We start from the raw sequence: 27015 nt of genomic DNA on the forward strand, positions 1-27015 counted from the left end.
TCTTTTTGGTTCTTGTTTTTGATTTGTCATCTTTTTTATTTCCATGTTATTTATATACACAGTATGATTTTAAAATGACTTCAGAATCATTTAGTCATCTCACATAGATTTGATAATTTAATTTTTAACTGAGTACTGATTATTCCTGAGATTTTTGGTGCTATGAAAAACATTGTCTGCAACAACCTTATGAACATGATTGATTCTTTTTGTTCCTTTTTTATAAAAGTAATGCATTCATTTATTCTATAGTTTTAACAACTGCAACATGCTTGTTGGTTCCTTGTTCACCCTTTTGTGTTCTTTACTTTAGAGGCAACCTTTTAAACTTTTTATTGGTTTGTCTTATTAAATAGCATATGTGCATATTGCTGTCTTCATTTACTTTAGACAACAATTGTATTTGGATTGTTGTCTTTCAGGATTTTTTAATTTTTTTATTTTAAAGAGAGCAGTAGAGAGAAAGCGAGAGAATTGGTGTACCAGGGCCTCAGGCACTGCAATCAAACTCCAGATACTTGAGCCACTTAGTTGGCATGTGTGACCTCACCTTTGTGTATCTGGCTAATGTGGCATCTGTAGAGTAGAACATGGATGAGTCCTTAGGCTTTGCAGGCAAGTGTCTTAACTGCTAAGCCATCTCTCATCTTTTGTTTTACTTTTAAGTTACTATATCTTTTCCTTGTCTCCCCAGTTTAGCTAAATTACAACCTGTAGCTTATTTTTGGTGTTGCATTAATATATTAAGGTGCAGTTCATTGTTGCCCATTGTAATGAACGCTAATAAAAAGTTTGCTCCTTTTTGTTTTCATTCCAGCACCTTTAAAATATTAAATTTTATTTATTCATTTATTTTGTTTGTGTGTAGGCATGGGCAGGCCAGGTGCTCTTGCCAATGCAAATAGAATGCTAGATGTTTGTGCCACTTTTTGCATACACTTTTATGCCTGTGGTTGGAGTACTGTAGGCATTAGGAGTAAGTGCCTTTAACCCTTGAGCCATTGTCCCATCCCCTTGATTTTGTTTTTATTAACCATTTTATATGTATAATATGTTTACAGGACACAATCTCACTTTACAGCTTCTTACTGGGTGACTAAAATTATTTTTCTTTAGACGAAGACATTTAAACAGGGAGAATGTTTGTTGCTCAATATTATGCAGGTAGTAATAGCAGCACTGGAATGTTTGCTTCGTGTGTCCCCCATCATTAAGCATAGTTCTCTCCACAATTTATAGGGAAGAGCCCAAGAAATTTTTCCTACAAGTAAAATCAGGTATCTCTTACCTGTCCTGTCATCAAATGCTCACTTTGCTTTTCACATTGTCCAAGGATAATTCCTGAGGTTGTTTGGGTTGTTTTCTTTGTTTTGGCTCATAAATATCTGATTACTGTGATTTCATGAATGAAGAAAAGTGATACAACCTAAAATTATAATTTTGTTTTGTGTACTTTTATTTAGAGAATAGCAGTATATTCTTAGAAGAACTTTTATGTTTATGGAGACATTAGTATCCTAATATTATTGTTTGTGTCTGATAGGTATAGTTTTATACTAAATTTACTTTTTATACTGTCTTATACATTCAATAACTATATATTGCCTTCACAGTTGCTTTTTTTCTTTATGATAACTTTAAGAAGCAATCACATGTTTATTCCTGAATACCCGACAGACTGGTATTCTGTCAGTTGCTTGGCAGGGCTTCATCAAGTTGTTGCCATGAATACCTTTAAGAGGCATTGTCTCTGGCTGAGCCAGAAGAGATACCTGCCGAGATCAGCACACCTGCCCTCAAGCAAAAGACAATAATTAGTTGCTCATATTCCCTTGTATGCTTCTCTAGTGTTGTTGCACATGAAACACATAGATCATGGCAGTTCTGTCATGAGCTCCGTGCTGTTGGAGTTGCTTATGCCCATTCAATTTTTAATGTTCCTATAAGATGTTTTGATGGGAACCCTGAGCCCAATGGGATTTGCATGCTTGATCAATCTTGTGATGATTTACATGTAGAAATAAAAGCAATCCTTTTCCTTGCTTTTGACTGTTAACTTGCAGGACAGTGCTAGTGGAAAACATTAATAAGATACTTGAGGAAAAGATGTGTTTGATCAACCTTCACAATATTTTGTTTTTTGACAGCAGTTATAGCTTCAGTAAATCTAATCAAATCCTTTAATGCTATAGATCCAAGTGCTTGTGAATATCTGGATAGCCTATACTGCTTATTTTAAAACAACTACTTTTATGAAATTAAACCCCAAACTAATATTATAGTCCTGTCTCATTGCCACTTGAAGTTTTTTTTTAAATGAGACAATAGATGATTGCATTACTAGTAAAATATAGTATATATGAATGAATATATTGAGACATATCAATTTATTAATCAAATAATTTAGGTCTTTAAAAAATATATTATTTCAGCTTTAACATTCATTTTGCCCTAGCTATCATGTAGGATAGAAGTTATATTTTTATCAGTGACATTTTTAAAGTCAGTTTTTTGCTTATATGTATGTAATGTGGTATGTGTATATGTGGTGGGTGGTGTGGTGTATGTATGTGCCTGTGGTCATCCCATATGTTTGTCTGCAGCTGGGTGCAGTTGCCTACTTGACTGGAACATTGGATGCCCTGCTCCACTGATCTTATTTTAAGCTGGTGTCTCTTACTGATTCTGGAGTTGTTTTTCATAGGGCCCATCCATACTTGGGACCCTGCACCTCTGTGGGACTGGGATACAGGTACTCATGACCATGCTTAGCTATTTATATGGGTCCTGGATATTTGAACTCTGATAATTGCATATTTTCAGGCATTAAAGCATGTGTAGGAAGCGTACCTAACTACTGAGTAATCTCTTCAGTCCTTAAGTAATTTTAACCTTTGTATTCAGTTCTTTGATTATACTAATATATTATTAATGTGTAGTTTTACTAAAAATTCATTACTATTTCTTATATTTAGTTTTCAAGATGCTGTTATTCCTAATAAAGAAAATTCATTTCACATTCTGGAAAAATTTACACTTCATATTCTGGAAGAAAAAATAGTGTGTCATTCAAACGTGATCTGGGGGATGAACATACTCTTAAACTAGGTTTAAGAGACAAATTGACATTATGGAAGTTTCAGATAAGAGTAGAACACTTTAAATAGAATTATTCAATAAATAACTCAGTGACTCCTCCAATTTAGATAAATATTCCATAACTAATAAATCTGATCTTGAGTTTGAAAAAAAAAAAGAGTAGAACTAAAAAAGATACTCCACAATATTGGCATGTCATTGGCAGAAGTAAGTCATGCCATTGTCCTTCATAAATTGGCCATTGTAATCTATAGGTGGAATCTTCCAGTGAGTTTCTGAGCATAGTTATTTATTAGATTTTTTTTGGTGAAAACTGGAATGAATGGTGTAGATGTTAAAAGTCTTACATCTATAGTTTGTGCTTGCTTGCTGTTGCCCATATGTCAGCCTAAATCTGGGCAAACTGAGATGTTCCATTTGGGAGTGTATGATTTATTTTAACTTTTTTATTTATTTATTTGAGAGAAAGAGAAGTTTGGGGGGCAGGCAGATAGAGAATGGGCACACCAGGGCCTGTAGCCACTGCAAGCGAACTCCAGAAGCATGTGCATCTGGTTTACATGGTTCCTGGGGAATTGCACCTAGGTCCTTGGCTTTGTAGGCAAATGCTTTAACCACTAAGCCATTTTTTCAGCCCCAGGAGTAGATGACTTTAATGTAGGCATGGGCAAAGTATCTTTATATGTTCCCTGCAGAACATATTGGCTAGCCTTTCAAGAATTTCACAGAATTCATTTTTTTTCTTTCCTGTTTTTGTTTTTGTTTTTGTTTTTGTTTTGAGGTAGGGTCTCAACCCTATCCCAGGCTGGCCTGGAATTCACTGTGTTGTCTCAGGGTGGCCTCAAACTCATGGTGATCCTCCTACCTCTGCCTCCAAGTGCTGGGATTAAAGGTGTGTGCCACCACACCTGGGCGAACTCATTCTTTTTATTTATTTTTATTTATTTTTTTATTAGTTTTGTACTGGGTGAATACAGTCAAGTGGGTACCATTGTTAGCCTCTTCCCTGACCACCCCCTTTCCTCAGGGACCCTTCTTGTTGTGGAATATGGGTTGTGCTTTGTAGGGTTAGCCATTAGTTATGAGTAGGAGGCAATGTCTCTGTGTATTATGACCCAACGTGTGGCTCTGACATTCTTTCCGCCCTGTCGTCTGCAAATTTTCCTGAGTCATGTTGGGTTCATTTTAGGTCTCCTTCAGTGATGAAGTCTTGGGAGCCTCTCTGTCTCTAAATATCTGGTTTGGAAGGAGTTGATTGTCCTCTGTCTCTTAAGAACTGGTAGGTGTATAGTTGACTTTTGAAATCCTAATAAATAAATATTGCAGAAACATTTGGAAATCGTTTTACATGTAAATGGCTTCATATGCCCTGTCAATTTTTGTTCTTTATTTTTTGGTTTTTCAAAGTAGGGTCTTGCTTTAGCCTAGGCTGATCTGGAATCCACTATGTAGTCTCAGGGTGGCCATGAACTCATGGTGATCCACCTACCTCTGCCTCCTGATTACTGGGATTAAGGGCACAGTATGCTTGGCCTGAGTCAATATTTTATTTGTCTTAAGTCTGTCTTTCCTAGCTTAATTTATTCAGTCAATGTTGACAGGGTGTGTGGATGTTGAAAATATTGTGAATTTGGGCTGGAGAGATGGCTTGCTGGTTAAGGCGCTTGCCTGCAAAATCTAACGACCCCAGTTCAATTCCTTAGTCACCATTTAAAGCCAGATGCACAAAGTGGAACATATATCTGGAGTTTGTTTGAAGCAGCTGGAGGCCCATGCACACACATTATCTGTCTGTTTCTTTCTATGCTTGCAAATAAATATATAAATAAATAATTAAAAAAGAAAACATTGTACACAAAATATACCTAGTTTATAGAAATATGAAAAAATATTAGCAAAAATGATTTTTTTCTCTTCTCTAATTTTGTTTTCAATGCAATCTTGGGTTTATTTGTTGAAGAATAAGTATCTTATTTTTATTAATAATTTTTATGATCTTATTTCAACTTGCCCCATTAAAATATTGTTGTGCATCAAAAATATAATGAGAAGGAAACATTTTATATTTTTACCACACTTAAGACTAATTTCATCTTTTAAGTCATAGTATAGATCCTACTTAGCTTTATTTTCTACCATTTTGAGCCATATTTTCCATACTTTCTGACAAACCACATTTTCTCTTGCCATTGTCTCTTGGTCGTTATCTTCAATCTCATGACCCCTGACTTCTATTTTACATCCATTTATTGAGAAACAGAAGATGTGTTGCCATATTTTTTGTAGTAAAATGTGCCTCTGGACAGCTAGCTCATTACTTCATTACTGTGATTGTTATTCTCCACCCCACTTCATTTGCTCCTTTGTGGTTTCTTTTTTCTTCCTTTGGGCATATAGCAGACTGCTAACTAAATTCTTTGTGGTTACACCATACCATTTGATATACAAGTAAGTCTATTACACATGTTAGGTAATATCTTCTTTTGTAGCAGGAAGAAGAGCTTTGTGCGTAAGAAAGTGAGGAATGCAGGAAGATAGGTAGAAAGGAAGATTAAAAAAAAAAGGAGGGGAGGAAATAATGCAAAAACAGAAGGAAGAATAGAAGTGAGAGAAAAGGGAAAGAAAATGTTTTGTAGAATAGGGGAAGAACAATGATTTTGAAATTTTAAAAAGTTGAGTTTAAATTCTGATTCCACTTTCCAGTCCCCAATTCTTGGATTGAAATACTTTATAGTATCTAATCAGCAAACTTTTGGTAAGGGTTTAATAATAATATAATATAAAAGTGCTTTTGTCACATTCATTGTCATATACTAGATATTTAACAAATAGTGACCTGTTTTGCATGTGAGAAAGGTGAAATCTAGAGAGCTAAGGTTCATATGGATTGAAATAGAGAGAGGTCCTTCTTACCCCCAAACAGTGTTTTCCAACATACATCACAGTTGCCTGAATGGCTTGTTAAAACACAGGCTTCCTTGCAATGTTTGTGGTTCATCTGGATTTCACTTAAATTCTCACCTACTGCCATGCTGGTCAAGATGCCACCATATTGAGATCCATGCTGCATTTCTCAACCCTAGGTACACATAAGAAAATATGTAAGGAACATGTAAAAATCACCTATGAAACCACTGTCTTTGTTGCTGTAGCGCCTACAGTCAGTAATGCCAGGTGATACTAATGTGAAGCAAGTGAGCAAGCAGTAAACTAGGCTCTTGCAGTTTTCTGTTTGAGAAGCAGACTAGGCCAAATAGCTGACTCTCCCCTCTCCCTTGGTGTTTTTGGTGCATGTTTTTGAACAATTATTCTAGTTTGAAATTCTTTTGTTATATCCATTTTATCGTTCAGGGTTACTGGTACCTTGTCTGTATCCATCTTGAATATCTTCTTCAATCTCTAAGGTAGATTTTATGTTCATATTTGACAGAAGCAATAATGTTAAAATAGTGAACTTGAAATAGTAAGTATCTAAAGGAATACAAGTTTTTAAGAAAATATTCATATTGGCAGCTTAATGTACTTTTAAAATTCTGGTTATGATTTTGTTCTTTTTTTTTCTTAGCATCAATTGAAAACCTTTTGCTTGAGTGCATTCAGAGTAGATATTGTACTTTTGTACCCAAGAGTATATAAATAAAATATCTAGCAGGTTAATTGATTAAAGAAGCCATTTCTTCTGTTATTTGATTTAGTCAGTAAATGTATACAAACCAACACATGAAATCATTTACTGGATAAGAGTGGGCAAAATACCACGTAATTTTATTAACCTTTAAGCAATAAAATTATAAATTCCATGCAGATGATTATGGTTATCATTGCCTATCACATGCTTTTGATACCTGCAAACTGTTAATTCTTCTCTGCCCTGCTGAGTCTTATTAAAACTTCTGATTGATGTACTTTTATTAAAAGCATTAGAAAAGCCAGGCGTGGTGGCACATGCCTTTAATCCCAGCACTCAGGAGGCAGAGGTAGGAGGATCACCGAGAGTTCGAGGCCACCCTGAGACTACATAGTTAATTCCATTTTCTTTCCCTTTTCTCTCACTTCTATTCTTCCTTCTGTTTTTGCATTATTTCCTCACCTCCTTTTTTTTTAATCTTCATTTCTACCTATCTTCCTGCATTCCTCACTTTCTTACGCACAAAGCATTAGATTTTACCAATTTAAAACCCTGGCATTATTACCTCTAATTTAAGTAGGCCCATTAACAAAGTATTTTACGAAGAGAAAAAGTCAATTGCTTTTCCTTAAGAAAAAAAAAAAAAAAAGTAATGTATTTTAACTTCTACTTAGAGGTGAGCAACTGCTATCTACTACTGTGTCTTTTGATCCTTGATTTGTTCCTTTAGTATGCAAATTTTAGGTTTACAAAGATCTGGTGCTTTAATTTAAGATATATGGCTAGAGGCTAGATTGATAAGCTTTAGGGAGATATCTAGTTTGGTTGAATAGTTGTTAAAGGAATGGATAGTTATTAAAGGATCACATGAATTCAGTCCCAGAAGATGAAGGGTAGAGCTGAGAAAAACTGAGAAAAGCATTTGGCTCAATATATCACTGAAGTACAAATAAGACAATGAACAATGACAACGGAATGCAAAGTGATGAAAATAAATGTTTGTTTCCTGTGAATTTTGTGGGAAACTTGGCCATCTGAGGGGTTTAAAGGAAAGGACTTACTACATACCTAGGTATAGAAGATTGGAATATTAGATGCTAGCTTTTTGAGGTAATACAACTTTGACAAGAAAGACCCTCCTTTGGCTGTGGCTGAGGAAATGTGTCTAATGCTCTCGTTTCTGTTGGCATCACTTCAGGTCTTTTGAGTTAGGGTCTTGCTGTAGCCCAGGCTGACTTGGAATTCACTATGTAGTCTCAGGCTGACCTTGAACTCACAGTGATCCTCATACCACAGCTTCCCAAGTGTTGGGATTAAAGGCATGCACCACCACATCTGGCTTGACATGACTTCTGGTGAGGTAGCAGATGTTTTAGAGTACTCTCACATTCAAAAGAAACGGACTCAGGGATGCTAGCAGACATGACAACTGTTAAGAATCCTGGTTTGCAAGAAGTAAATATTTTAATGAACTATAAGTTGTGGGGGTGCTTTTAAGATGTTGTATTAGTTACTTTTAAAATATTATTTTTGTTATTATTAGATAAGGACATACTTAGTATGCAAACAACAGAGGTTAGTACCATCCTTTCCCTCATCCTTGCCCCTTTTCCAAAGAGGCCTTCCTTGTTGGTGATGCAGATCAACCCCATGGGGATTGTGGGTCATGCATTGTGAGAACAGCAGTCATTTATGGGGGAGAGGCACTGTCTTTGTGCATTATGTCCCAACTTGTGGCTCTAATAGTCTTTCCACCCCTTCTTACACCTCTTCTGAGCCATGTTGGGTTTGTTTTAAGTCTACTTCAGTGATGGGCTCTTAAGAGCCTCTGGATGTCTGCTTTGGTAGGCGTTGAGTGTCCTCAGTGTCTATCTCCTTCAGCCTTGCCTGATTCAGGTTCACCCAGAAAGCAGCGCTCTTGTTCATTTCCCCAATTCCTCTGGGGTTTCAGTTGGGGCAGGGGTTAAGTGTGCTGGGTAGTTTATTTCCATAGGTCCACACCCATCTGCAAAAGAGAAGATTATCCAACAGTGGATGAAGTCAGCACTGGTTAAATGGGATAACCATTATTAATTTAGAATTTAAAGGGTGTATACCTTCTTATAAATCAAGATTAGTAGGAGCTCAATATTGGAAAGCAAAATCTTTGTCTGGATATGCTTCTGAGTTGTTTCCCATTTCCAGATATGGTTTCCTTTCCACTGAGCAAGCCTGTTAGCCAATCCAAGAACAGTTGGTTATTCACCATGGCTGTGTGCCACTATTGCACTTCTGTGAGCATCATGCCAAGTTGTTTGCTTCTGAATCACTTAGGCTTTGAGTTGCTTGGACAGATGTTTGCCATTTTCCTTTGGTACCTCATGTAATGCCTTCTAGCACTAGATTGGCTGTCTGTGGATTGGCTCTCTTCTAGATTCCAACCAGGGCTTACCATGGTCCATGCTGACAGCATATGATGTCTTCAGCAGTAGGATCTTACTGTTAACCTCTGTTGGGTAATCAGGTGCTCTGATAGAAGTCTGTCTTGTTTCTTTTGGGAGACTTTATAGGTCTCTCTGATCAATAGCCAGTTGTAGATGTTAAATGCTTCCTGGCACAGGAAATTACAGGCCAGTACCAAGGGAAAAGAAAAAAGAAATAGAAAAGAGAGAGAGAGGGCTGGGGGAGGGGAGGGAGGGAGGGAGAGAAAGAGAGAAAGTTAAGGTTAGGCTTCATTTCATCCTCTCCAGGGCCCTTCAATTCAGGTACTCCCCCTAAGTTCCTGTAGTGTTCAACCCTTTAGTGTAACTTCCAGGATATAGGATTCTATGGTACTAGTTCAATTTGGGTTCAGTTTTGTGTCCCCCCCACTGCCCTTCCCCTTTCCCCGAGCTCTACCCTTCCTATTGTCCAACCCTCAAGATGCTGTTTAGGTTTGTCTGCAACTTGGGCTGATCCAGGTTCAGGACCATAGATGAGTGAGACCATGTGTCGATTGTTTTTCTGTGATTGTATGAGTTCACTTAGTATGATCTGTTCCAAGTTTCACCATATTTTCTACAAATTACATTGTGTCATTTGTTTCTTACTGCTGAGTAGAATTCCATCATGTAGATATACCACATCTTGGTTATCCATTTATCCAATGATGGGCACCTGGCTTGATTCCAGTTCTTAGCTAATATGAATTGAGCAGCTATAAATATGTTTGAGCAACTATCTTAAGGTGTGGAACTTTTAGGGTATTCCCAGTAAGGGAATAACAGGGTCTGTTGGCAACTCTATATTCATCTTTTCCAGGAGTCTCCATATTGATTTTCATAGTGATTATACCAGCTTACATTCCCACCAGCAATGTTCCTATTTCTCCACATCCTTACCAACATTTGTTTTCATTTGATTATTTAATGTTTCCTATCCTTATCTGGGTGAGGTAGAATCTCATAGTTGTTTTAATTTGTTTTTCCCTAATAGTTAGAGATGTTGAACATTTTCTTAAGTGTTTGTTAGACACTTGTAATTCTTCCTCTGAGAATTCCCTATTTAGTTCTCCACCTCACTTTTGGAATTAGTTGTTTGATGTTTTATTGTTTAGTTTTTTGAGTTCTTTATAGATTACTAGATATTAGACTTCTGTCAGTGGTATAGCTGGCTACTTTCTTCTCTCATTCAGTGGGTAATCTATTGGCTCTGCTTATGGTATACTTGTCTGTGCAAAAGCTTTTTAGCTTCATGAGATCCCATTGGTTGAGTGCTTGTTTAATTTTATGGGCTGCTGAAGTTTTGTTCAGGAAGTTATTTTCCAGTCCTGTATCATGGAGTGTGCCTCCTGTGTTTTCTTCCTGAACCCTTCCTGAAGAGTTTCAGGTTTTATATTAAGGCCTTTAATCCATTTGGACTTGATTTTTGTATATGGAGAAATGACTTGGTCTAAGCACATTTTTTTCTGCAAATTGTCATCCAATTTGTCTAACACCCCTTTGTTGAAGATGCTGCCTTTTGTCCAGTCTACATTCTTGGCATCTTTATCAAAGGTCAATAAGCTTTAGTTACTTGACCTATAGTCTGGGTTTTTGTTCTGTTCTGATAGGTTTATGTTTCTCTTTTTATCCCAGTACCATGCTGTTTTTGTTGCTTTGGCTTCGTAATATAATTTTAGATCAGGTATGGTGATACCAACATAGTTGGAGCTCTATTATTTCCCTGTTGCTTTTCTGCTTGGATGATCTGTCTATTGATGATAGTCGAGTACCGATGTCTCCAACTATGATGGTTTTAGTGTTTATTCCTGTTTTGATGTCAAGCAGATTTTGTTTTATAAACTGTGGTGCACCTGTGTTTGGCACATATATTTTTATGATTGTGATGTGCTCATGTTTGATCATTCCCTTGATGAGTAAGAAGTGGCCTTCATTAATTTGTTTGATTACTTTTGGTTTGAAGTCTATTTTATCAGTTATTAATATAGCAACACCTGCTTGTTTCTTATTTCTATTTGCTTGGAATATCATTTTCCATCCTTTCACCCTGAGGATGTATCTGTCTTTAGTGGTGAGGTGGGTTTCTTGAAGACAGCAGATAGAAGGGTCCATTTTTTTGATCCACCCTTAAAACTTGTGACTTTTGATGGATGACTTTAGTCCATTAGTATTTAAGGCTATTTCTGTGAGATTTGAATTAATCCCTGACTTGATGAGGTGTTTTATGGGGTTTGGTGCTGTCTTGTGTTTTGTACTATGTTGAGTGTGGTATATTTTTGGCTTTTGTGATCTTCTTGTTGACTCTTGAGATTGGTTGGTTGACTGTTCTGTGTGGAGTATTCGCTGAAGTATTCTATGTAGGTTTGGCTTTTTGTTCATATAATTGTAGAGTTTTTTTTTTCTTGGAAAGTTTTCCTTTCACCTTTGATTATAAGGGATACTTTTGCTCGGTAAAGTAGCTTGGGTTGGAAGCCATAGTGTTTTAGAATTTGAAGTGTTCCATTCTAGGTCCTTCTGGTTTTAACATTTTCCATTGAGAAACCTGACATAATTCTGATGGGATTGCCTGTGTTTGTTGAGTTGTTTCTTTCTTGCTGCTTTTAACACTCTTTGTTGTCAGTGTTAAGAGTTTTAACTATGATGTGTATTGGAGAATTTCTTCTTTGGTCCTGTCTGGTGTTCTGTGGGCTTCTTGTATCTGGATGAGCCTCTCTTTTGTGAGATTGGGAAAATTTTCTTCAATAATTTTATTGAATATGTTCTCTATGCCTCTTGCCTGGATTTATTTCCTCTTCTTCTGGTATACCCATGATTAGGATGTTTGGTTGTTTTAGGGTATCCCACGCTTCCCACATGTTCTGTTCACTTGAATTTTTGAACTTAGCAAAGTTTTTGGCCTCCCAATAAATTTCTTCTGTCTTGTCTTCCAGGTCAGAATCTCTGTCTTCCAAATGACCATTTCTCTTAGTGAGGGTGCTAGAGAGATTTTTATAAGTTCTATTTGACTTTTGTTTTTTATTGTGTTATTTTGCATCATGTCCATCTCTTTTTTTGAGGGAAGATTTCAGTTTGAGTTCGATGTTCTTGATGCTTCCTAGAATTCATTCTTGCATTTGAACAGGTCATCATTACGTTTAGTCAATTGGTTGTTGAGTCGTTTTCTTGACTCACCTTCAATTTATTATATCTCTTTTGAGTGTTCTAACATTTTCTTCAATCAAAGTTAAGTGTACTTTCAAAAGCTGAATGCTCTAAGAGATGATTCTATTCAATTTCATTAATACGATAGTTGGTTCTTTGATGGTTGGCTTCCATTTTAGCAATTCTTTTGATCAGGGTCTCATTGGTTGTTATGTCTTTATTTTGGAATTGAATTTTTGTGTGATTTCATTGGTGGCTTCCATTGTAGGATTAGGCATCCTTGGTGGAGCTCTTTATGTAGCTCAGTGTCCTGGAACTCTATGTCTTCAGCTTCTTAAGTGCTGGGATTTCAGGTGTATGTCACCATTCCTGTCCCTGACTGTGTCATGAAAACTGTAAGTGCATAATAATCTTGTTACATCAAAGTTTCCTTTATGCATGTATATATGCATGCATAAATAGAATTCCATCACTTTTACCATCCAGCATTGTTTTACTTATTTTTATTTTTAGACTTAACATTAATTAAAATTGAAGCTGGGTATGGTGACATATGCCTTTAATCCTAGTACTTGGGAGGCTGAGATAGAGGATTGCTGTGAGTTTGAGGCCAGTCTGGGACTACAGAGTTAGATCTAAGCCACTTTGGGCTAGAGTGAGATCCTACCTTGAAAATGTGTGTGTGTGTGTGTGTGTGCGCGCGCGCGCACACACGCACAAGCACACACACACACACGCAATGTTTGAATAGTTAACTGTGTTTATGTGGTTGAAATTCCAAAAGTACAAACAGGAATGATATCTTTCATTCATATACTCTGATCTCCTGACTATCATTTTCTTTAAACACATATAATTTGAAATGTTTGTATACTTCTAGAGTTATGTGTGCATAGCTAATTAATATTTTGTCTTTGCTCAGTTATTTTACTTAGATACTTACATTGTAAGTTTGGGCTAGAGAATCCCTATAATGCTTTAAGCAGTGTGTAAGGACCCTGGAGGAAGTTGGGAAGACTAGACTATTGAGAGAAACACAGATAGTGAAGGCTCAGATCATGAGATTTCTCTCTAGCACTAGGCTTAGAGGAAGTTCATGCTATATTTTAGCAAGGAATTTGGCTACATTATCCACATATCCTGAGAACCTCTCGGCTTAAGTAATGCATTTGGTTAAGGCAATTTCAAGGCAGAATACCATTAAGTTTGTATCATTTTTATTGCTCACTGCTTTTATTCATATCTACAGTAAAAAAAGAAAAAAAATGTGAAAAAAGTAAAGTTTAGAGAGAAAAGGTTTGTGAGCAAGTTTAAAGTTCTGGACAAGGGACTACGACCAAGAAAGTATCTGTAATTGTTAAAGAGATTAATGTGATTAAAGAGAAACCTGTCTGTCTTCATTGGGACAATGGCAAAGACCCTATCTCCATTGAAGGATCCAACTTGTGATAATGCTGTAGGAGGAGTCCACTGGTTAAAAACATGTTCCTAGAAAAGTGTTTCCACAGATTCAGCAGCCTAGGCATATAGACACAGTTCAACTTTGGTGCAGGGGTACTAAGCTATAGCCTGAGCTGGAGGTACAAATTAGCAATCTTAACCATATTATATTAGTTTTGTAGCCATGAAAGATGTAAGATTGAGGGGCAATGGACAATTTTTTGTGGTTTCAGACACCTGCTGAGACCAGGCACTTTGTGTTATGGGTGGGTTTTCTGCAAAACGGCCATTGTATGAGGCAGTGAAGATGAAGCCTAAATTACATTGGTGACCCCAGGATGTTGTAGGAACCAGAATTATGATATACATGGCAAATAATGCTGTAGGCCTGAGCAGAACTAGCCCTAGAGATAACTATGTGTGCTACCAGCAGCAGATCTGGAGGGACAGTTGTCCTTTAGGTTGCTTCTTGTCAAGTATTTTCATCACAGCAATGAGGAAGGTAACTCATCCAATGAACTTGAACAAATTGCTTAGCTTGTGTTTAACTTTTTATTTTGTTAAAGGGAAGGGGGTAAAACTAATACAGTCATAGATAGCACATATAAAATATTTAACCATTCATAGTGTTATGAAATGCTTCTGATTATACTCACCTTTAATAGGATATGCTTCAGTAATTTCAAATCAACTTCTTTTTTTTCTTTTTCTTTTTGGTTTTTGGAGGTAGGGTCTCACTGTAGCTCAGGTTGACTTGGAATTCACTATGGAGTCTCAAGTTGGCCTTGAACTCATGGCAATCTTCCTACCTCTGCCTCCCGAGTGCTGGAATTAAAGGTGTGTGCTACCACGCCCAGCTCAAATCGACTTTTGAATATATTTGTGATAGTTTAAAGCAATTTATATAGCCGTTGATTCAAATCTTCTGTAGGCTATGCAAGTTCTTTACCAATGAGCAACAACTCTATTTATTTTGATTTTAATTTTTGAGACAGGGTATTGCTAAGAGTGAACTCAACCTTCCTATGTCTTTTTTCCTCATTGCTGGAATTAAAGTTCTTTCTCCCTTTTAGTGGCAGTGGTCCTTTGCCCTTGCTCCTCTCTCTGCTCCTCTGCCTTCTTTTAGAGCAGCAACAATTAGTTTGCTGCATGTCAAAATGAAATGGTAATCTGTTGAAATAAAATAGAGAAAAATAATTAGTTGTTTCCTTTTTTAAAATCTTTATTTGTCAATTTTGTATTTTTCTTATTTTTATTCTCTAAATTACTTTCATTCAATACAGTAATAGTGAAAGCTACAATTTAAATTTAATAGCCACTATGGTTCTTTCTTGGTCTTAGTTGTCTAAGACCCTGAATAACTAGAAATTGAAGTGATAATCTCATTGATATATTGCATTGTTTATATAGGTCTTTCCCTCATTCATGTCTTGATCTCATAATTTTGTTTATTTCTTTAACATTATGTGTGACAGATTTAAATATTACATTTTTGTTTGTTTCTTTGTATTTCCTTATTCCCTAAAATAAGCTCCAGCAGGGCAAAGCTTTGCTTGACTTGTTCACTGCTGAATTCTTAGCACCAGGTGGATTGCCTAGCATTTGCTCAGTGGGTGAATGTCTAAACAAATTATCTTTTAAGAAAAAATACCATATAATCATTGAAACAGGACATTCCAAAAGGTATTTCCCCCTCCTGCTTGATTTTTTTCCTTTTTAACCTTCTTCTGTCCCTCCCACCTAGCCTCCTTTCCTCCATCCCTTTTGAGTGACATACTCCATCTCAGGAAATTCTCTGTGGTTGTATATGCTTTCCTATCTTACTCAGAGTTATTACTTGGAAGTTTGTCCAACCTAGTTTCTTTTTAATACAGGTTATTCTGACTGTGATTACTATTTATAATTACATTTTAAGAGCTAGTTTTAGCCATTCCTATAATTCTGGACTTCATAACCTGTTTGGTTACTTAGTTCTTTCTTTGTTGCTAGTTATGTTTTCCTTTGTGGGTGAATTACTGTGCTAGCTCTGTCTCTGTCATTTATATGTCTGAGTCCTGACTGTAACATAAACACAATAGGGTTTCAAGATACCTCCTGTTGAGTAGGGTGCATGTTAGTTTCCTCCATGACTGTATGTAGCTTATTGGAAACAAAGAGACATCTGCCTCATTAATGATTTACATTTGACCTAGTGCTCCCTCATAGAACAGTATTCTTAAGGTATTTCCTTATGTCAGTGAGTCCCTGTATACCTGTGTAGTGTCCATTGAGTGGAAACCCTAGTCTTGACTCATTACCCATTTGCATTCCACATTCCAGATAGTGCTTTGCAGAGGCTCTTAGCAGTCTTTTAGATTATGGACCTCCTTGAAAATCTGACTGATTTATGCTTCTTGGCAAGTTATCCACTTACATGAACAAATGTCATATATTCAGTAGTGAATAGACTTCTGGAGGGTTCCTAGTGATTGGGCTGAAGACTTCTAATCTGAATTATTATTATTTTTGCTATATGGTTGTCTTGGGAAATCCTTAGGAAGATAGAACAAACTCTTATTAAAAAATAATTGCAAAATTACTGAATACATGACAATTTCTGTACCTAAAATATATCCCCTCTTGGAGTAACCAAGAACTGGATTAGAAAATCATGTACATCAGCTTTTATGTTTATTAGGATTAAAAATTCACCTTAGGTTTAGTGTAAAAGCAACACCTTAACTCTGTCCTTTGTGATTCTCCAGGTACCTTTGTATTAGGCCAGATTGGACACATGCAAAAAGACATTACTACATCCAGATCATCAAGTAAGCAAACATCACTTTGTTGTGGAATATGGTTTTCTAGTAGGGCCATAGCATGGCCATTGCTTACTTGAAATCTGACAAACTGTACTTACAAGACATCCTCTCAAGGTTGGGCTCACTACCGTTCCCTGCTTGGAGGGAGGAGAGGGCACAGAAGCAGCATATGAAGTGGTGTGCAAGGGGTGTGTGAGGTCACAGAAGCAGCTCATGCCAAGAGGGTTGAGAGCAGCCCATGAAGTGGTGAGGGAGGAGCTCACTAGGCAGTGCATCAGTCTCTTCCACTCCTCAGGGATCTATCTATAAGTGGTTATTGGTTGCTGATGCAGCAGGGCGGGGCCCGGGTAGCTCTTCTTGGGTGGTATATCTATGCCCATGTTTCTGTAAGTAACCCCTTACTCATGCTCCAGTAAGCAATCCCAGTTAATTAAATTTATTGGTTCAACAAGCTAGACTTGGGTGAATCTTTTCTTTGGTCTGTAGTAGATGATCTGTATGGAATGAATTGACATTTGTTTTATATAGTGCTTTGCAGAGGCTCTTAGCAGTCTTTTAGATTATGGTCCTCCTTGAAAATCTGACTGATTTATGCTTCTTGGCAAGTTATCCACTTACATGAACAAATGTCATATATTCAGGAAAAGTTAATATACTCTTCCCCCTTTTCTAATGTTTCCCTCACTTTAGTCCTTGCGAAGTTATGTGGCATTTCCTATCATGTGCTGTTCACTACAGTGTAGATCAGTAGGTTGCTCAGTATTTTTGGAGAGAAGGACACAGCCTTTCTTAAGTATACTAAGATTATTTCCATGCTTCTTGAAGTTAGATTTCTTTATTTTCATTTTATCTCATTATTTCATGGATTCACACTGCTATAATAGATGAAAATTCCCTACTCTTTATATATATATACTTTGGGGAGTTGTGGACAGCTCTCATATTGCTTCTTGGTTGTCAGCCAAGTTTTACACATTTAACTCATTAAATCTTTCTTTGTAATTGAGTTAGTTTGGCTGCTTTTTCCAGATTTCTCCGCTGTTTTATCTGTATCATTAATGAGCACAGGAAAAAACAAAACAAAAAAACAGCTTATTGTCTGGCTTCCTGTACATCTTTTATTCTTTTTGCTTTTTAGTTTTGACTTACATTCCTTGTTGAACTAAAGCCAGCCAGACATCCTTTTTGGACCACATTGGGATTATGTGAATGCTTGGACTACAGTTATAAATGTCCCACATACATTAATATCAGCACTATATCCTAGAAGAAAGAAAGGGAAACACCACTTGAGGAGCAAAGTATTGCATTATGCCACCCAATGTAAACCATCCTACTTGAACCGTTTCACAAATTTTGGCCATCTCAAAGTATTGTGCCTGCATAATAATTTGAATAAGAGAAGCATTTCTATTGTTTGAGATTTGACCTTTATTCTCACATTGTTTCTTCCCAGTGTTTTCATTTCCTCTCCACAATCGCCAACACTGATTGTGACTTGCAGTCAGCTTCAGTGTCCATGAACAGAACTGGGCAGGGGATCATTTTGTTGGAAATTACATAGGCTCAGGTGGTACATATTCCATACCTCCACGTGTGACATCTGAAGCAAGTACTTTAGTTCTTGCTATGTCTGTAATGGCCATTGGTTTTCTTTTAACATCTGATCCAGTGGAGATCTATAGGAGGAAGGAAGTAGAATACCTTTGGTGCGTATATCAACACTATTAGTTGTGTAACTTTCCCTCCCTTGATTGGCAGGGAGAAGCCTACTGCTTCTAGATGGTGCTGAGCTTAGTGTAAAGTATGTCAGCATGGGACCTGGAACCGTCACAGTTCACGTTTTCTTTTCATTTGGTATATAGAAAATGGGCCTTCAGCTCTACTCATCTTGTACATTAGAGAGAAAAAGGTCATACTGTAGGAGATAATGGCTTATTGGTATTTTTAGTCACCAGATTTAGATAGTGTATTTAGTTGAGGGTTGAAGGAACACATACTTGTGTTAGCTTTGCTTCTAGTACAGAACTGAATAGGACAGCAAAAATGGTTTTCCTGTTTGTGCCTGTGTCAACTTTCCTAGATGATTTATGGGTTTAATCCTTCAAACATGCTTTTTAAAATCATTTTTAACATCTTTTCTTGTAAAGGCATAACATATCTGATTCTATCTCTTATTATATAATTGTCAGTGGATCAGAGTCAAAATAGATTAGTTCTGTGTAGTGACTTAAAAATAATTTATGTTAATTCTTTTCTCTTTTTTTGCTAGATTTTATAGTGTACCTTCATATGATTAAATTTTGAATGTGATTATCTGATAGTGAATCATATATTTCTTGGTCTCTGCCTCTTAAACAGATAGCTATGAGACTTAGACCCATTTTAAAAGTCCATATTTTCCAAATGTGAATTTATATATGGCTCTTAAACTGTCAACAGTATTATACTCATCTTTAATTTTATTAGGCAATTGGTGCATTCTTTAGTGTCACTCTTGTTTCTTGGGTATTCACAAGACCTGTCAAGGAAAAACAAAATGCTTATTTGTTTTCAGGGAGCCAAACAAAACAAAACAAAACCCCCAAACAAAACCCAACAACCTATCCTATGCTCTGTTATTTTTTGTTCTCTCTGTGCATCAGAGTGACAATCACACACTGCCTCAGTTGCAGAAGTCTAGCACAAAAATAACAACAGCCTGGCGCTGAAGCAGGCTTGCAGCCAGAATGTTTTCTGTAGATGGCTTCTGGCAGTGGTTTTTGTGAGGCAGAGGGGGTTTATCCTCACATAATCACTAAAGGAAAGGAGTCATGGTCTTTCCTACTTACATCATTTCTTTCTCTTTTGTCCTTTTCCTCTTGCAGAGCACCGTTCTGGAAAACAAACAGCTAAACACACAAGCTGAAAAACCATTTTTTTTTTTTTTAAAAAAAAGGCACCAAAAATTTGTGTGTGTATTTTCTGAAATAGGACTATCCTTTTCGTTATAACTTTGCATTTACTAAATGACACTGTTCCTTTTAGAAACTTGCATTAAATTTGCCTTTTCCAGTTTTCTTGGAGATTTCATTTACAGTTGCAGTTTTGCTACACTGTACAAAATGTCCCCTTAGCATTGCTAACTTTAGTCGTGGTGATGCATTTCTGATTGGACTCTTTTCTGCTTCTCAGCTTATAGTTTGAATGGAAATATTTCAGTGATTTTTTTTATATTACATGGATTTTTATGCCAATATATCTCTCATTGTGACTAAAAGTCTATTTTCTACTTTTGTCTAAAATTCAGGGTTAGTTCATATTTCTTAATTAAAATATTTTATTTATTTATTTCTTTGAGGGAGAAAGTGAGTAACAACGAGGAAGATGGAGATAATGGGTATGCCAGGGCCTCTCGCCACTGCAAATGAAACTCCAGACACAAGCACCACTTTATTTGTTTTATGTGGGTCCTGGGGAATCAAACTTTGACTTTGCCAGCAAGAGACTTAACCACTAAGCCATCTCTCGCCCAAGTTCATTTTTTTTAACAAATGAAATAGTCACTTTTAGAAGGTCTGATTAATTGCTAGATAAGCAAATGAATTTCCATAAATATAAAGGATATGCACTTAAGTTTTTCCTTTGAAATCAAAATGCAAAGCAACACCCCAGAACACTTGAAATCTCACATTCTCACAAAATTACAGTTAGTGATTTACTGTTAGGACTGTGGCAATGTAGTGTGAGTTTCAATGGAGGTGACTTGTACTGTGGACTAGATTTTTGTTTTGAGCAAGCATTCTGGGAAATTTCATAAAGTGTTCAATAAAATGTAAATTTGATTCTTTTGCATTAATAAAAGTTATTTACTATGAAGCTTCTTGGTCCCCATAAGGAATACCAATAACCCCACCAAAGAGACACTCACCAGAATTAGGGTGGGATCGAGGGGGGAATAAGAGTAGTATCTTTTTTTAAAATTAAAAAAAAAATCAGTAAAAAACATATATAGGAGTAATATGTATATTTTTGGAGGAGAAAATATTATTTTGACTGATTTATTTTTAAATTAATGACTTGGCAATAACAAATTATTTTGGAGGAAAAGCTCATGTATTTTTGTAGCAGCATAACAAATGTGACTAAAAAGAAAGTAAATAGTAGTTCATGTTAGAATTTTTAATGTGGAATATTTTTATATGCCATGCATATAGAGGGATATGTTTACTGTGGATTCATTTAAAATGGTTCTATAGTCAGTCTATTGTGTACTAATTAAGATGATGGTGCAGTCTAACAGTTGGTTTTATTGAGATTTATTTTTAATTGAGAAATTGCTTTAAAAACCATTGAAAGGGCTTTTGTAAAACATAGGTACAAATATGCATTAAATAAACTCACCTGTTATTTTTCCTCATTCAAGACAGTTCAGCAACATATTGGCTTATTTTTTTTATAGCAAAACAAACAAATACTCAAATTACTTTTTATGTATAATTCTTACATAGTAAAGCACTACAATTTCCTATCTCTCCCAGTGCTGTCTCTTGAAACCACCTTTCTTTTTTCCTGTGAAAGTCTAAAACGAATTGTGGTGGATATATGTAAATTTTGATTAGTTAATATTTAGGTTAACATTTAAACTTCTGAATTAGGGCATTTTTGAGAAAGAGTATCATTGAAAGTTTTTCTTTTGGTCCAGTTAAGTTTGCTGTAGTCTTATCTTGAATCCTCAGTGCAGAGGTCATTCTGATTATATTAGAATTGGTCAGAAATACCACTGAACAAAAATTCTTTCATTTTATATATTCATATATATTGAGTGATGGTTACGGTATATCAAATACTATTTATTAACTTGAAATATTTTTATTTGCATTTAAACTCTGTATCTTTTTCTGTGGTGCAACTCCTAATTATTTAGGAAATATAACCTGAGTTGTCCCAGTTGTTTAATTAGTCTAATTATACACATAAACATAAGAGAAACATAGTTTATTTAGGAATTATTGTGTTTAAGCATTATATACAATATAATAAAACATAATGCTACATTTTTGTTTAATCCAGACCACGTAGCAAACTATTTAATTTCTTTTTATATTATATTTTAAGACATATGTAGTATCATATATTTTTGGATGTATGAAAAAATACTATTTATTTGTATAACTATGACTTTTGTCATTTCTAAAGTAGATAGTTTGAATTATCTTGTTTCATATTAAATAAGTAAAATGACAAATTGTAACTTCTAAGTGTATGTGTTCCCTAGCACTTGGTACATAGATTTCTTTCAAAATTCTGTAGAGAATGGTTCATAAATGAATATTTTAAAGTTCAGTTGATTAATTTCCTTTAACTTTGTTACATTATAATTTCTCCTAACCCTAACATCTTATGTTAAATCATTCTGTAAAATTCTTTTATAAGTATTTCATATGTTTTCTATGGCATCTCACACTGCTCAGTTTTTTAACTATACAGCATATGAGTCCCTCCCTTTTCAGGTTTACACTGAATATTTTAAGCTGCTCAGTATTCAAGGTAAAGAGGCATTTAGTTTTTTGAGCAATCTCATTTTTAGAATCAGAACATTTTTTCTCCATCCTAAATCTTCTCACATTTCCTATTAAAACAATTTTACCACCATTGAACAATGAAATTTGGGGATTTGGCTGTAGTAGCAATTGAAATGCATCAAAAAGTGGTGACTACAATACTATTTTATTAATGAATGATCTACATTGGATCCAGCTGTGTCCATGTGATTAGGCCTTCACTAGGCAACAATGGGTATTTCTCTATTGCTTTTATTTGATTTCCAAGAATGTGTCATCTGTTACATCAGCCTCTGCCAATATGCCCCTGTAAAAGTGTAGGTTTTTTTCCTTCTAAATTTCTAAAGCATAAGTTGAATACCCACACATATCCCTGCTGAAATATTGTTTTTCTTGAAAAGTGGCCTGCCTGGTTTTGTATGCCTAGTGTTGCATCCCAGAATCTCAGAATATAAGTTAAAGTAAATGTTTATTAAGTTTATCAGAAAAAAAATCAACTTGTGGTTGCTTGGTAATGTTAAAAATAGAATAAATTTTTTAATGCTTCCATTTTGATTTATTTATTTTTTTCAGTAGTGTAATGTGCTATAGAGGTGGACAAGCTTGCATATTGAAATGGGGATCGTCCAGATTGTTCCTTTCCCTGGACCATATGGTTTATCTAAAAGCTTTTTGTATGCTGTCTGTTCAGTTTATTGTAAACTCAATCTTCAGTGTACCTAAAAAGATAACCAAATAAAAGAGGGCCTGGGAGAAAGGACTTTGTGTCGTTTAAGAACCCCAGAACTGTTTGTTTTAAAGAGATAACTGCAGATGAAATTGAAGTTGAGATGATGTTATAAACAAGGGGCAATGCTATTCTCTGTATATTCTTTTAAGAGCATATGGATTGCTGTAGATTGTCTTTGAATGTCAGTTTTGAAAGGATTATACTTATTATTTTTACTCCATTCTTGCAATCTCAGGAAGAAAATGATATCATTTTAATCTGTTTTAGAGGAAACCTAGACCTATGAATGATGCTAAGTAATCAATAAGTTATGCATATGTAAGTTTTTTTTTCTGATAGTGAAAATATAGGGCTTGGTAGACTTTTAGTAATTTCATCCTTTTAGCTATTGTAGGTACTTAGAGATGAAACATTTTATTTTTATTCCTCTCTAACCTATTTTGATTATATAATTCTATTTTAGGAAAATAGGATAAAAATTGCTTATCCCTATGCTGATCCATTATAAACCAGAATAAGTGATTTCCCCTGACTCCCCATTTTCTTGCCTCCAAAGAAAGCTACTGTTAGAGAACATTAGACATTACCCACTGCTTTTTGGCACAGGAGATTTGAAGTTGAAATTCTACCAAATTGGGAGAAAAGAAAAGAGAGCCTGTGAAGAATGTGATTTTTTTACTCTATCATTACCCTTAACCACTGAAAGGGTAACTGAGAGGAACTCAAATGTTATTGGAATATGTAATTTTCCTTTGAATGGCCACACTGAAATATATTTGAACAAAAGGCAGAAAGAATATGTCATTTATGGAGTTGATGGCAATTGAAATTAATGAATCTTTTCAGCACTGTACCATAAAAGTTATCCCAAGAAGAGTATGATTTAAAATTTATTCAAGAGAAATGGACATAGAGAATGATTATTGTTTCAGAGAGTTTTCTAGAGTTAAAACATGAAAGGATTATGATTATAATATAATAATGTAAGTTGAACATAACATATTTAAGGCACATATTTTTCGAGTTTGAAGCTTTTTATTTAAAAAAAACCGAACTATTGATTTCAAATATGTGTGGTCTTTTTTGTTTTGAAAATTATCTTTCATTTCTTCTGGTGCTGATTTCTAAAATGCTATGGGCTTGGAAACCATAATGTACTCTCACATGTTAAATTCCCTCCTTTTCTTCTCATCTTTTTTTCCCCTTACTTTTAGTTACTTATTTATGAGTGTGTTACTACATATATGAACAAAGTATGTAATGTTTTAAAAATGTGATTTAGATTTTGGGAATTGAAGGTTCCAGTTGTAGAGAGAGAGGTTATGTGAATTTTCATTTTCATTCTTATAGTGACAGCTTTATAATTTTCCTTCTTTTTTGGTTTTTCTATTTTACTATGATAAATTCTTCAGAGAACAATATAATATTAGCTAAAACTTTATCACCAGCAAAGGTAGCAAAGTCTTTGTTTTCCTTTTTCTTTTTTTAAAATTTTTTTCCTTTTTTAATGTATAATTTTTTTGACAACTTCTATACTTACAGACAGTAAACCATGGTAATTCTCTCCCCTCCCCCTCCTCCTCTTTCCCCTTTATAACTCTACTCTCCATCATATCCCCTTCCTCTCCATTAGCCCTTTTTATTTTGATGTTGTCTTCTTTTTCTCCTATTATGAGGGTCTTGTGAAGGTATTGCTAGGCACTGCGAGGTCGTGGATAGTAAGGCCAATTTCTGCCTGGACAGTTGCATTGTAAGGAGTATTACCCTTCCTTTGGCTCTTATATTTTTTCTGCCACCTCTTCTGCAATGGACCCTGAGCCTTGGACTATGGAGGGTGTGGTAGAGATGTTTCAGTGCTGGACACTCCCCTGTCACTTCTTCCCAGCACCATGCTGCCTTTTGGGTCATCCCAGTGGTCACTGCCATCTGAAAAGAGAAGATTCTCTGAACACAAGTGAGAGTAGCATTAATATGTGAATATTAACATTAAATGTAGTGCTTACTGGGCAGTTTGGTGAGCATAATATATGCATTTAACCAGACAAAAGCAGGCTTTATAAGCTTTAGGCTCATGACCTCCCTGCCATAGGCTTTTGATTAGATTTTCAGTACCAGACATGCATTCCCTCCCATAAAGCAGACCTCCAGTCCAATTGGAAGCAGTTGGTTTCCCCCAGAGCAGATATACCACTATTGTACCTGTTTGGTCATTTGGCCTGGCTGACCAAACTGGAGGCTTCAGATATCCATTGTTTTCACCACTAATGAATTTGTCTCCCATAGGGCTGTATGCCATGCAGCTTTTTCCAGCTTTCAGTCAGTGGTCTACAGGTAGGAGGTTTTCAGTTTAGCTCCAGTTTGATTTAATTTTTGTGTCTTCTCCCTTTCTTCTTGCAAGGTTTGCTAAGAAGCTATCAATCTTGTTTATCCTTTGAAAGAACCATTTCTTTCATTGATTCTTTGGATTTTTTTTGTTTTAGTTTCTATTTCATTAATTTCTGTCTTAATCTTTATTATTTCTTCTTGTCTACTGGTTTTTGGTTTGCCTTGTTCTTCTTTTCCCAAGGCCTTAAGGTAAAGTATTAAATTATTTACTTGTGAACTCTCTGATTTTTTTTAATATAAGCAATTAGAGCTATAAATTTCCCTCTTAGGGCTGCATTCATTGTGTTCCAAAGGTTTTTTTTTTTCATTTTATTTACTTATTTTTTAAATTTAATTTTTATTAACATTTTCCATGATTATAAAAAAAAATATCCCATGGTAATATCCTCCCTCCCCCCCCCCCCACTTTCCCCTTTGAAATTCCATTCTCCATCATATTACCTCCCCATCTCAATCATTGTACTTACATATATAGAATACCAACCTATTAAGTACCTTCCTCCCTTCCTTTCTCTTCCCTTTATCCAAAGGTTTTGATATGTTGTATTCTCATCATCATTTGACTCTATGAATTTATTGATTTCTTCAATGACCCCATTCATCATTCAATCATGTACTGTTTAGTCTCCATGAATTTCTATATGCTCTGTAGTTTTTCTGGTTGCTGATTTGTAGTTTAATCCCATGTGGTGAGATAGAATACAACAGATTATTTCAGTTTTCCTGTATTTGTTAAGATTTGCTTTGTGTCAGTTTTGGAGAATGTTCCATGTCCATTGAGAAACATTCACATCCTGGAGCATTGGGATGAAATGTTCTCTAGATATCTGTTTGTTCCATGACATCATTTACTCCAGATGTCTCTCTGTTTATTTTTTGCCAGGATGACCTGTCAATTGATGAGAGTGAGGTATTGAAGTCATCCACTTCAATTGTGATTGATGTTATTTGTGACCTGAAGTCTAATAGTGTTTGTTTGATGAAACTAGGAGCCCCCATGTTGGGTGCATATATGTTTAAGATTGTAATGTCCTCTTGTTGGATTATTCCTTTAATCAGTATAAAATGACCTTCTTTATCTTTCCTAATGTTGGTTTGAAGTCTTTCCTGTTAGATATTAGGATAGCAACCCCTGCTTGTCTCATAGGTCCATTTGCTTGAAATACCATTTTCCATCCTTTCACCCTAAGACAGTGATTGTCTATTATTGAGAGATGAGTTTCCTTGTGCCAACAAACAAGATGATCCTGCCTTTTAATCCAGTCTGCAAGCCTGTGTCTATTGGTTGGGGAATTGAGGCCACTGATATTAAGGGTTATTATTGAAAGATACATGTTTATTCTCCCTGTTCTTGTTTTGTAGTGCTTCTCATTTCCCTTTTGTCTCTTGTTTTAAGTGTTGTTTGAGTATGGTTTGTATTTTCCTGTTTCCTCTTTTGTGTGCTTTGCTTTCTCTTCAGGGTGAAGAAGTGTTTTCTGTAGAGCTGGCTTAGTTGTCATAAATTTCTTTAGCCTGTTTTTGTTGTGGAATATCCTTGTTTCTCCTTCAATTTTGGATAGATAGCTTTGCAGGATAAAGTAATCTTTGTTTCTTTGTTGACAGTTATCTTTTTTGTGTGTGTGTTTATTTGAGGTAGGGTCTCACTCTGGTCCAGGCTGACCTGGAAATAACTATGTAGTCTCAGGGTGGCCTCAAACTCCTGGTGATCCTCCTACCTCTACCTTCCGAGTGCTGGGATTAAAGGTGTGCATCACCATACCCTGTGACAGTTGTTATCTTTCAGAACTTG

At 35.6% G+C, this 27015-nt stretch overlaps 1 protein-coding gene across 4 annotated transcripts in view; it reads left to right on the forward strand.

Annotated features, from left to right (window-relative positions):
• The window catches only part of Gtdc1 (glycosyltransferase like domain containing 1), a 378813-nt gene that overhangs the window by 81699 nt on the left and 270099 nt on the right, over positions 1-27015 (forward strand). For 3 of the 4 annotated variants that reach the window (XM_045148536.1, XM_004651817.2, XM_045148537.1), the window contains exon 1: positions 4301-4378. The exons of the other annotated variant lie outside the window; for it this stretch is intronic. The gene's annotated coding sequence lies outside the window, so the exon portion shown is untranslated. Of the gene's footprint in view, positions 1-4300; positions 4379-27015 lie in introns of those variants that run through there. 4 annotated transcript variants of the gene reach the window in all.

This window comes from Jaculus jaculus, chromosome 4, assembly GCF_020740685.1.
Source record: "Jaculus jaculus isolate mJacJac1 chromosome 4, mJacJac1.mat.Y.cur, whole genome shotgun sequence".
Taxonomy (NCBI): domain Eukaryota; kingdom Metazoa; phylum Chordata; class Mammalia; order Rodentia; family Dipodidae; genus Jaculus; species Jaculus jaculus.